Source organism: Arachis hypogaea, chromosome 13, assembly GCF_003086295.3.
Source record: "Arachis hypogaea cultivar Tifrunner chromosome 13, arahy.Tifrunner.gnm2.J5K5, whole genome shotgun sequence".
Lineage (NCBI taxonomy): Eukaryota > Viridiplantae > Streptophyta > Magnoliopsida > Fabales > Fabaceae > Arachis > Arachis hypogaea.
In genome coordinates this window covers 67,791,215-67,803,974 of record NC_092048.1, presented here as the reverse complement: position 1 = coordinate 67,803,974, position 12,760 = coordinate 67,791,215, and the positions used below count along the sequence as shown (strand labels likewise).

General features: G+C 40.8%; 1 non-coding gene across 1 annotated transcript; it reads right to left on the bottom strand.

Moving 5' to 3' along the window:
- Nucleotides 1-1,204: 1,204 nt before the first annotated feature.
- LOC112739709 (small nucleolar RNA R71) lies at nucleotides 1,205-1,308 on the bottom strand. The gene has a single exon (XR_003170645.1). It is a non-coding gene; the product is annotated as a small nucleolar RNA R71 (small nucleolar RNA).
- Between the last annotated feature and the right edge of the window lie 11,452 nt (nucleotides 1,309-12,760).

Below are 12,760 nucleotides of genomic sequence, written 5' to 3'. Positions count from 1 at the left end.
CATTCTGCAACTCAATTCATGCAATCACCCCCATTCCCTTTTAATTTCAGCAATTTAGTTTCTGCTCTTTAATTCATGCAATTTAAGATTCCGCCATTTCAATTCCTTGTCATTTACTTTTCCCGCCAATTTTACATCCACAATACTCATCTCAATCTTGATTCCGCTCAACTAGAACACACTTCTAATCCGAATTGCTCACTCAACCAATCCTTGTGGGATTCGACCTCACTCTATTGTGAGTTTTTACTTGACGATAACCGGTGCACTTGCCGGAAGGAATTTTGCCGATCGTGCAATTTCCTAAATCGTAGCATAACTAGATTATGCGCATCAAGTTTATGGCGCCGTTGCCGGGGATTGGTTTTCGATTGACAATTCTCAAATTGGAAGCTAACTAGATTGAGCAATTTTCTCTTGCTTTGTTAATTCTGTCCAAGATACTTGTTGAATTTTAATTTCTGCACTTGGTTACATGCTTTCCTTCTTTATGCCTTTAAATTCATGCAACTAACTCACTGACTCACTAACTGTTTGAATTAATTCCTCAATTGAGCTAACCATACTCTTCCATTAACCAAGAGTATTTCACTTGTTTGTGTTTGAGCTGTGTTCTTGTATGACAGGTAGGAGAGGAGAGACATCAACTCCTCCATATACCGAACCAGAGAGGACCCTTCATAGACTTAGAAGGGAAGCAAGAGGGAAGAGAGTAGTGGGAGAAGAGGAATCTGAAGGAGAATCTGAGGACAATTTTGAGGAAGCTTTAGATCTCAACATGGATAGAGAAGTTCACAACCATGAGAGAGCTGATGGAAACGATGCCATCCCTGAGAGGAGGGTTCTTAGTTCATACATAAACCCAACCTCTGGGAATTGTGGTAGTAGCATCCAGAAACCACCCATTCAGGCCAACAATTTTGAGCTCAAGCCACAGCTAATATCACTAGTGGAGAATCATTGTTCCTTTGGAGGAAGTGCTAATGAAGACCCAAACCAACATCTCACAAAATTCCTGAGAATTTGTGACACTGTGAAGTCCAATGGAGTCCAGGAAGATGCCTATAAACTGCTTTTGTTCCCATTTTCACTTAGGGACAAAGCAGCTAAGTGGCTGGAATCATTCCCAAGGGGGAGTCTAACAACATGGGATGAGGTGGAAAGCAAGTTTCTGGCACGTTTCTACCCTCCACAAAAGGTCAATAGGCTTCGATCTGAGGTTCAGACTTTTAGACAACAAGATGGTGAAACTCTCTACGAGGCATGGGAGAGATTCAAGGACTTGACAAGGAAATGCCCACCAAACATGTTCCATGATTGGGTGCAACTGCACATCTTCTATGATGGGCTCTCTTATGAATCAAGGAAGGCTGTAGACCATTCATCAGGAGGTTCATTGAACAGGAAAAAGACTGTGGAAGAAGCCATTGAAGTGATCGAGACAGTGGCTGAGAATGAGTACTACTATGCATCAGAAAGGCACAACACTAAGGGAGTCATGGAGCTGAACCATGTTGATACAATTCTAGCCCAAAACAAGGTGTTTGCCAAGCAACTAGCAGAGCTTACCAGGCAATTAGAAACAAAGCAAGTGGCTGCAATACACACACAAGATCAAGAGGAAGTAGGCATTGAAGGAGGTGATTGGGATGAGGCTAACTATGTGGGAAACCAACAAAGGCAATCATATGATCCACATTCCAACACTTACAACCCAGGCTGGAGAAACCACCCAAACTTTGGGTGGGGAAACCAACAAACCCAACCACAAAACCACAAACCTTACAACCACAATCAACATAACAATTCCACATACCAAAACTCCAACCAAAGATCATACCAAGCCACACAAAACACTTACCCCCAACCATCATATCATGGCCAAAATAATCAACATACCCAACCTAATCCGAACCAACAATTTCAAGATCAATTAAACCGGATAGAAGGAATGCTTGCAACCATGAGCCAAGACATAATTGAATTGAAAGCTTTTAAGGAAGAAGTAAATTCTAACTTGCAAAACCAAGGAGCTGCCATCCAGAAGCTAGAAAATCAAATTTTGTATTTGACTAAGCAAGCCCCTGGGACAAGCGGTTCTCATGCTGCCAAGGCTATTGCAAGGGAAGAATGTAAGGCCATAACCCTCAGAAGTGGAAAGAATCTAAAGGAGATCTCAAGGGAAACCACAGAGGATGAAGCAAAGGAAAATGTGAAAGACAAAGAACAAGGACAATCTGTTACACCGTTTGCAACAAAAGAAAAAGAAAAAGAGGTCCTGAAGCCTTACACACCTAAAGCACCTTATCCTCAACGTTTGATGAAAAGTGAAAAGGATGGCCAATTCTCCAGGTTCTTGGAGATTTTCAAGAAGCTTCAAATCAACATTCCCTTTGCTGAGGCAATAGAGCAAATGCCACTCTATGCAAAATTCTTAAAAGAATTAATGACCAAGAAGAGAAGCTGGAGAAATGAGGAAACTGTGTTGTTAACTGAAGAATGCAGTGCCATCATTCAGCACAAATTGCCTCAGAAATTAAAGGACCCAGGCAGTTTCCAAATCCCCTGCATTATAGGAGAAGTCATGGTGGAGAAGGCCTTGTGTGATTTAGGGGCCAGCATCAATTTGATGTCGCTAACAATGATGAGAAGAATGAAGATTGAGGAAGCCAAACCAACAAGAATGGCCCTCCAATTGGCAGATCGAACTTTTAAATTCCCTCATGGGATAGTTGAGGATTTGTTGGTGAAAGTGGGAGAATTTATATTTCCTGCTGATTTTGTGGTGTTAGATATGGAGGAAGAAGCCAAAGTTTCAATAATTCTGGGAAGACCCTTCCTAGCTACTGCTGGAGCCATCATAGATGTACAAAAGGGTGAACTCACTCTTAGACTACATGATGAGAAATTGGTGTTTAATGTATTCAAGGCAATGAGCTATCCATCAGAATCACTAAGGGAATGCATGAGGGTTGATGTAGTGGACATTGCAGTACAAGAAACTTTTGAGGAAACAATAAAGGAATTGGCAGAGGAGGAGTTCACCAAGGATATTGAAGTTAGTGATATCAAGGGTGCTGACACAACCATGCTAAGCATGCCAGAGAGAGTGAAAGAAGAAAAGGAAGCACCAAAACCTGAGCTCAAAGCCTTGCCCCCTAATCTCAAGTATGCATACTTGGGTAGTGATGAGAGTCACCCTGTTATCATTAGCTCTGCCCTGAGCCAAGAACAGGAAGAAGAATTGATCAAGGTGCTGCAAACTCATCAAGATGCCATTGGATGGACCCTAGCTGATTTGAAGGGGATAAGTTCATCCATATGCATGCATAAAATCTTGTTAGAAGAGGATGCTAGACCCTCCATTCAAGCTCAGAGAAGATTGAATCCCGTCATGAAAGAAGTGGTACAAAAGGAAGTCAGGAAGTTATGGCAGGCAGGGGTAATCTACCCCATTTCTGATAGCCCATGGGTTAGTCCCATCCATGTAGTTCCTAAGAAAGGTGGCATAACTGTGGTACCAAATGAGAAGAACGAACTCATACCCACAAGAACCGTCACTGGGTGGAGGATGTGCATAGACTACAGGAAGCTCAATGAAGCCACCAGAAAGGATCATTTCCCACTCCCATTCATGGATCAGATGCTTGAAAGGCTTGCCGGACATGCTTACTATTGCTTCTTGGATGGATATTCAGGATACAACCAAATAGTAGTTGATCCGAGTGATCAAGAGAAAACATCATTTGTTTGTCCATATGGAGTTTTTGCTTATAGACGCATGCCCTTTGGATTGTGCAATGCACCTGCCACTTTCCAAAGATGCATGTTGTCCATCTTTTCAGACATGATTGAAAAATTTATTGAGGTCTTCATGGACGATTTTTCTGTGTTTGGGGATTCTTTTCCCAGCTGCCTACACCACCTTGCCTTGGTGCTTAAGAGGTGCCAAGAGACTAACCTAGTATTAAACTGGGAAAAGTGTCATTTCATGGTCACAGAAGGAATAGTCCTTGGCCACAAAATCTCTAATAGAGGCATGGAGGTGGACAGAGATAAGATGGAAATCATTGAAAAACCACCTCCACCAAGTAATGTCAAGGCAGTTAGGAGTTTTTTGGGACACGCTGGTTTTTACAGAAGGTTTATTAGAGACTTTTCTAAAATAGCCAAACCTTTGAGTAACTTGCTTGTCTCTGATACACCCTTTGTATTTGATAAAAATTGCATGCTAGCCTATGAACTTTTGAAGCAAAAACTTTCCTCTGCACCTATCATTGCCCCACCTGATTGGAACTTACCTTTTGAACTGATGTGTGATGCATCAGACCTTGCTATTGGGGCAGTGTTAGGACAAAGGAAAGACAATTTGGTACATGTGATTTATTATGCCAGTAAAGTCTTGAATGCTAACCAAAGGAATTACACAACCACTGAAAAAGAACTCTTGGCAATAGTCTTTGCATTTGACAAATTTAGATCTTATCTCATTGGATCTAAAGTCATTGTCTTCACTGATCATTCAGCTTTAAAATATTTACTTGCTAAACAAGAATCTAAACCAAGACTTATTAGATGGGTTCTTTTGTTGCAGGAATTTGACATTGAAATCAAAGACAAGAAGGGTGTAGAGAACAAGGTGGCAGATCATTTATCAAGGATACCATGTGAAGAAGGAAGCACACGAAGCACACATATAAATGAGTGCTTTCCTGATGAACAACTCATGGTAATTCACAAAGCACCCTGGTTTGCAGACATAGCAAACTTCAAGGCCACTGGGAGTTTACCTTTGGAATTTAACAAACATCAAAGGAAGAAATTGGTAAATGATGCCAAATACTTCATCTGGGACGAACCATACTTGTTCAAAAAATGTTCCGATGGCATACTCAGAAGATGCATATCCGAGGAAGAAGGAAGGGAAGTTTTATGGGACTGCCATGGCTCTACTTATGGAGGGCACTTTGCAGGAGAAAGAACAGCAGCTAAGGTGTTGCAGTGTGGTTTTTATTGGCCCACTATCTTCAAAGATGCAAAAGAATTAGTGAAGCACTGCCATGAATGCCAGAAAGCTGGGAACCTGCCAAGAAGAAATGAAATGCCACAACAATTCATTCTGGAACTTGAATTGTTTGATGTATGGGGGATAGATTTCATGGGACCATTTCCCTCCTCATACTCAAATAATTACATTCTTGTGGCAGTAGACTATGTCTCCAAATGGGTTGAAGCAATAGCAACTCCAACCAATGATAATAAGGTAGTCATGAACTTCCTCAGAAAACACATTTTTTGCCGTTTTGGGGTTCCAAGAGCAATCATCAGTGATGGAGGAAGCCACTTCTGCAACAAACCATTAGAGGCATTGCTCCTAAAATATGGAGTCAAACACAGGGTAGCCACACCATACCATCCACAGACAAGTGGGCAAGCCGAAATATCTAACAGAGAACTCAAAAGGATCCTGGAAAAGACTGTGGGAACTTCAAGGAAGGACTGGTCGATTAAGCTAGATGATGCTCTTTGGGCATACAGGACAGCTTTCAAAACACCAATTGGAATGTCTCCTTACCAACTAGTATATGGAAAAGCTTGCCATCTGCCACTGGAGTTGGAACACAAGGCATACTGGGCCTTGAAACTTCTGAACTTGGACAACAAAGCCGCTGGAGAAAGAAGGATGTTGCAAATTCAAGAGTTGGAAGAATTCAGAGCGGAACCTTATGAGAATGCCAAAATTTACAAAGAAAGAGCAAAGAAGAAGCATGACAGCAACATAGCCCCAAGGAAATTTGAAGAAGGGCAAAAAGTATTGCTATACAATTCTAGGCTGAAGCTATTTCTAGGGAAGCTAAAATCAAGGTGGTCTGGACCATTCCTTGTCACCAAGGTCTCCAATTATGGACAAGTAGAAATCATGGAAGAAAAGTCACAACGAACCTTCATTGTTAACGGTCAAAGACTCAAACATTACTTGGGAGATGTGGAGGAGAAGGACAAAGTTAAATATCACCTCAACTGAGGAAGCTGACCGTCAAGCTAATGACGTTAAAGAAGCGCTTGTTGGGAGGCAACCCAACCTAAGGTAATACCTTGTTGCTGTTTCTTTATTTGTTTTAATAAAAAGGGTGAAGTAGTTTCTGTGCATTGCAAAGAATTAAGTTTGGTGTTTCACACCAAACAATGAATTCATGGATCAATAATTCAAAGGGGAATGTGTGACTCTAAGTTTGGTGTTCCACCATAAAGATCAACTGAACACAACAACCTTTGAATTATATGAAAGGAACAACTATTCTAAGCAGTCACAGAAATGCTTAAAACCCTTAGTAGCAACATCATTTCAAGATAACTCAAGGATTCAAAAGAACAGAGAAGTAAGTGGGAGATTAAGTTTGGTGTTCACACACCAACCTAAGAATCCGATACTTACCCACACATAGTTGAGCTAACCACTCAAGTGCTTGAGAAGCAAGCAACTTCATTACTCTTTGCAGGAAAGGAAACAAGAACTTTAAAGCATGAAGCAACATTTAGGAAGAAGAAGGAGAAATCAAATTGTTTCCTGACAACAAAGAGAAAACAAGGAGTTTCACAAGGTGGTATTGTTCCTTGATAATTCTTTAAAAAGGGCAAACAAAAGCATGCGTGTTCTGGTTTAAACTGTAAATGTTGAATCTTTCTGGAAGGTGTAGTTTTTTTTTAGTATGTCTGTTTGTTAATTGCTTTGAATAAAGTGAATGCCTAGATGTTTGGATATAACTTCACCTTCTTAAACAAGTGCGTGCCATGCTTGTTCTGTTTCCAAAAATAAAAGAAAAGTTTGAACAAAAGTAACTTGGCTAAAGTAGTGACAAATCAGGTAGAATTAAGTGGTGGTATGCATGCTTGATTGTTTAGTCAGATCACTAAAATTAGAGTGTAGAATTATCATTTTTATGTAGAAAGTGAAAATTGTCTATGGATCTTGATGAATAAATGTCTTTGGCCATGAAAAAGAAAGAAAAAGAAAAAAAAAAAAGCCACGGAAAAAGGCAACCAAAAAGCAAAAAAATTGAGAAAATAAGCTAGGTACCAATGGTTTGAACTTCTGAGACAAATGCCTGTGGTGTTTATGTATTAAGGATATGCTTGGATGAATAGGTTCTGAGGAGTGTTTCAACACTTGGTAACTTGGGTTAACTAACCCGGGATTATCAACCAAAAGTCCATTATCAAGAGCAACCTAAATACAAAACATTTAGTCACACAAAGAGGTGCTGGGCACCAATGTCTCAAGAAGAAATGTGAACCAAAATGCCTAAAGTGGATATGTGTAGTGCACTGATAAGAAAAATAAAATGCCAAAGGCTTGTGCAACACATGACACTAAGCAAACAAGGAGCAAAAGAAGCTCTAAGAAAAAGAAGAGAAAAACAAAGAAGAGAAAAGTGCCAAAGACATAAGAATAACAAGAGGCCATAGCAATGTTTGATGGATGCAATGAAAAAGTGATAATCCTACCTGATAAGTATGAAAAAGTGATGCTGCAACTTTCTGCATAAAACCCTTCTGATGAACTTCAAATGCTTGCTAATATAGCCAATGTAATTGCTTTCTGTTTCATACTTTCTTCTCAAATAACTCAAGACTTGCTTAGGGACAAGCAAGTATTAAGTTTGGTGTTGTGATGCCAAGGCATCATAGGCTAGTTTCACTAGCATTTTTCTGTTAGTTTTAGTTGTTTTATGCATTTTCTTGAGCTTAAAGTAACCAAAAATGGTTAAATGAAGAACAAAGCAATGAACCATCCAAACAACATGATTTTGATGCATATTCCATGAGTTTTAGTTATAATACTTAAATGCTATGAATGGAAGATTTCTCATGAAATTTTGCAAGACTTTGATGCAATTGTTTGGATGATTTCAGGGAAGAAGAGGCTAGGCAAGGAAGCAACAAAATCAATAAAGGAAGCTTGAATATCACATGTGGAGTTTAAGTTCCAGTTTAAGCCTAAACTAGAGCTTAAACGCCAAAAATCATGAAGGATAAGAAATGCTGGAATTGAAGTTTAACCTCCAGTTTGAAAAGCCTCACTAAAGAAGCATTCCACGTTTAACCTCTAGTTTGACCTCAAACTGGAGGTTAAACGCCAGAATGAGTATGCCACCCAGGGAGGAGTTCCACGTTTAACCTCCAATTTGACCTCAAACTGGAGGTTAAACGCCAGAACCAGGAAGAGTACCAGGGAGCCATTCCACGTTTAAGCTCCAGTTTGACCTCAAACTGGAGCTTAGACGTGTTCGACAGCTTTTCTACTCCAGGGTTGCTCTCTCCATTTCCACGTTTAACCTCCAGTTTGACCTCAAACTGGAGGTTAAACGTGTTCGACACCTCCAGGGCTACCATTCTAAGCTTCCACGTTTAACCTCCAGTTTGACCTCAAATTGGAGGTTAAACGTGTTCGACCTCCAGTATGCCTCCACCCTTTTCCACGTTTAACCTCCAGTTTGACCTCAAACTGGAGGTTAAACGTGTTCGACCTCCAGTATGCCTCCACCCTTTTCCACGTTTAACCTCCAGTTTGACCTCAAACTGGAGGTTAAACGTGTTCGACCTCCAGGGCTGCCCTTCCTATCTCCACGTTTAAGCTTCAGTTTAACCTTAAACTGAAGCTTAAACGTGTTCGACTACATGACTCTCCAGGGCTACCTTCTTCCATTTCCACGTTTAAGCTTCAGTTTAACCTTAAACTGAAGCTTAAACGTGCTTCTACAAAAGGCCTCACTGGAAGTGTCTGGCGTTTAAGCTGCAGTTTAAGCTTAAACTACAACTTAAACGCCACTCTTGGAAAAGGTTTCTGGGCCAAAAATATTGTGATTTAAGTTAGTCTTTGAGCACAAAGATTAACTTAAACTTACTTTGGTATGAAACCCAATTGAATATCATGGTTTATGGGATTGGGCCTGAAGGATTGATGAGTTTGAAATCTCAATTTATTGAGTCATGTGTCATTATTTGATTATCACTAAGTTGGCTCAATAAATGTTACAGGATTTGGATCAACAACCTCATCAAGATTATGGATCATAAACCCAAGGCAAAAGGAAAGCAAGGAGAGGCCTCAAAGCCCAAGAAGCACAACTGAAGCTCAATAAAGAAAGTGTATAAATAGGATAGAAGTTAAGTTGGAGGGGACTTTTACTTTCACTTTTAGCTAGTTTTCCTTTTCTTTGTAATTGAATTCAGAGCTATGATTCACTAAACCCCCTTTCATTGGGTTAGGGAGCTCTATTGTAATTCAATGAATCAATAATAGTTTATCTTCTTCTCCAATCTTTTCTCTTGAATTTTGTTAGAAAGCTTCTCGATCTAATTCCATTGAGTAGTTGTCTTGGGAAAGAAACTACCCATACTTGGAATCCTTCGGAGCCTTGGGAAAGGAATGGAGGATTCATGCTAGAGAAGCTTTCTCACAGTGAATTGGATTGGGGTTTGGATGGATATTGTGACATGTAATCCTACCAAATTGTGGTTCATGAAATTGTGTGGTATAATCAGTGATCAAGCATCATCTCTTCTTATGAACATTTAAACCAAGGGATTGGGAATTTGTTTGTTTTTAGAGAGAATTGGTGAGCCAAGGGATTGGGATCCAATCATATAAGATTGCCAAGCAAAATTCAATGAATGCATTGATTGAAGAAGAGATATACATGTTTTGATTCGGAGATTTCAATATCTCCTAAACCCAATGAATTCCCCATTTCTGATTTCCACTTTCTCTTTACATTCTGCAACTCAATTCATGCAATCACCCCCATTCCCTTTTAATTTCAGCAAATTAGTTTCTGCTCTTTAATTCATGCAATTTAAGATTCCGCCATTTCAATTCCTTGTCATTTACTTTTCCCCGCCAATTTTACATACCACAATACTCATCTCAATCTTGATTCCGCTCAACTAGAACACACTTCTAATCCGAATTGCTCACTCAACCAATCCTTGTGGGATTCGACCTCACTCTATTGTGAGTTTTTACTTGACGATAACCGGTGCACTTGCCGGAAGGAATTTTGCCGATCGTGCAATTTCCTAAATCGTAGCATAACTAGATTATGCGCATCAAAAAGCCAATAACCCTTAAAACCAAAAGGCAAGGGCAAATAAAAAGGATCCCAAGGCTTTGAGCATCAGTGGATAGGAGGGCCTAAAGGAATAAAATCCTGGTCTAAGCGGCTAAACCAAGCTGTCCCTAACCATGTGCTTGTGGCGTGTAGGTGTCAAGTGAAAACTTGAGACTGAGCGGTTAAAGTCAAGGTCCAAAGCAAAAAAAGAGTGTGCTTAAGAACCCTGGACACCTCTAATTGGGGACTTTAGCAAAGCTGAGTCACAATCTGAAAAGGTTCACCCAATTATGTGTCTGTGGCATTTATGTATCCGGTGGTAATACTGGAAAACAAAGTGCTTAGGGCCACGGCCAAGACTCATAAAGAAGCTGTGTTCAAGAATCATCATACTGAACTAGGAGAGTCAATAACACTATTCGAAATCTGAAGTTCCTACAGATGCCAATCATTCTAAACTTCAATGGATAAAGTGAGATGCCAAAACTATTCAAGAGGCAAAAAGCTATAAGTCCCGCTCATATGATTGAAGCTCTGTTTCACTGATAGTTTGGAATTTATAGTATATTCTCTTCTTTTTATCCTATTTGATTTTCAGTTGCTAGGGGACAAGCAACAATTTAAGTTTGGTGTTGTGATGAGCGGATAATTTATACGCTTTTTGGCATTATTTTTAGTATGTTTTTAGTAGGATCTAGTTACTTTTAGGGATGTTTTCATTAGTTTTTATGTTAAATTAACATTTCTGGACTTTAGTATGAGTTTGTGTGTTTTTCTGTGATTTCAGGTATTTTCTGGCTGAAATTGAGGGACTTGAGCAAAAATCAGATTCAGAGGTTGAAGAAGGACTGCTGATGCTGTTGGATTCTGACCTCCCTGCACTCAAAGTGGATTTTCTAGAGCTACAGAACTCGAAATGAAGCGCTTTTAATTGCATTGGAAAGTAGACATCCAGGTCTTTCCAGCAATATATAATAGTCCATACTTTGGCCAAGAATAGATGACGTAAACTGGCGTTTAACGCCAGCTTTCTACACAAATCTGGCGTCCAGCGCCAGAAAAGGATCCAAAACCAGAGTTGAACGCCCAAACTGGCACAGAAGCTGGCGTTCAACTCCACAAATGGCCTCTGCACGTGCAACACTCAGGCTCAGCCCAAACACACACCAAGTGGGCCCAGGAAGTGGATTTATGCATCAATTACTTACTCATGTAAACCCTAGTAGCTAGTTTATTATAAATAGGACCTTTTACTATTGTATTAGGCATCTTTGGTCTCAGTTTTATTCCATAGTTCATCTTAGGAGACTATTGATCATGTTTTAGGGGGCTGGCCATCTCGGCCATGCCTGGACCTTTCACTTATGTATTTTCAACGGTAGAGTTTCTACACTCCATAGATTAAGGTGTGGAGCTCTGCTGTTCCTCAAAGATTAATGCAAAGTACTTCTGTTTTCTATTCAATTCATCTTATTTCGCTTCTAAGATATCCATTCGCACCCAAGAACGTGATGAAGGTGATGATTATGTGTGACGCTCATCATCCTTCTCCCCTATAAACGCGTGCCTGACAAACACTTCTGTTCTACATGAAATAAGCTAGAATGAATATCTCTTAGATCTCCTAACCAGAATCTTCGTGGCGTAAGCTAGAATGATGGCGGCATTCAAGAGAATCCGGAAAGTCTAAACCTTGTCTGTGGTATTCCGAGTAGGATTCAATGATTGAATGACTGTGACGAGCTTCAAACTCGCGATTGTTGGGCGTTAGTGACAGACGCAAAAGGAGGGTGAATCCTATTCCAGCATGATCGAGAACCGACAGATGAATAGTCGTGCCGTGACAGGGTGCGTGAGCATATTATTCACTGAGAGGAGGGGATGTAGCCACTGACAACGGTGATGCCCTTGCATAAAGCCAGCTATGGAAAGGAGTAAGACTGATTGGATGAAGATAGCAGGAAAGCAGAGGTTCAGAGGAACGAAAGTATCTCTATTCGCTTATCTGAAACTCTCACCAATGAATTACATAAGTATTTCTATCCCTATTCTATTATTTAGTATTCGAAAACATCATTATCAATTTATATCTGCCTAACTGAGATTTGCAAGGCGACCATAGCTTGCTTCATACCAACAATCTCCGTGGGATTCGACCCTTACTCACGTAAGGTATTACTTGGACGACCCAGTGCACTTGCTGGTTAGTTGTATCGAAGTTGTGAACCATGGTATTGGCACCATGTTCTTGGCGCCATTGCCAGGAAAAGAAAGAGCCATGAATTTTACAGAATTAAAGTGTAATCACGATTACGCGTACCAAGTTGCTCATGTTGCCAGGGATTGTTTGAGCCTGGACATCACAATTTCGTGCACCACCGCGCCACCATGACCGCCGGACTGCCGCCGCAAGGAGCCCGTGCCACCATCGTCGTCATCCTCGTGAACTGCAGCGTCGGCGTTCAACCTCGTCCCGTCGCGTCTCCATGGTCGCCGTTGCTGCGAGCTCGCCACCATCGAGAAGCTGCCGTCGCGTCTTGTCCCGCCGTCACCACCGTTGCCCTGGAGCTCGCCCGCCATCGTTGTTGAGGGGCCAGCAGAGAGAGAGAACGAGCGCGGGTCAGGGTTGCCACCAAGGAGAGGAGCTA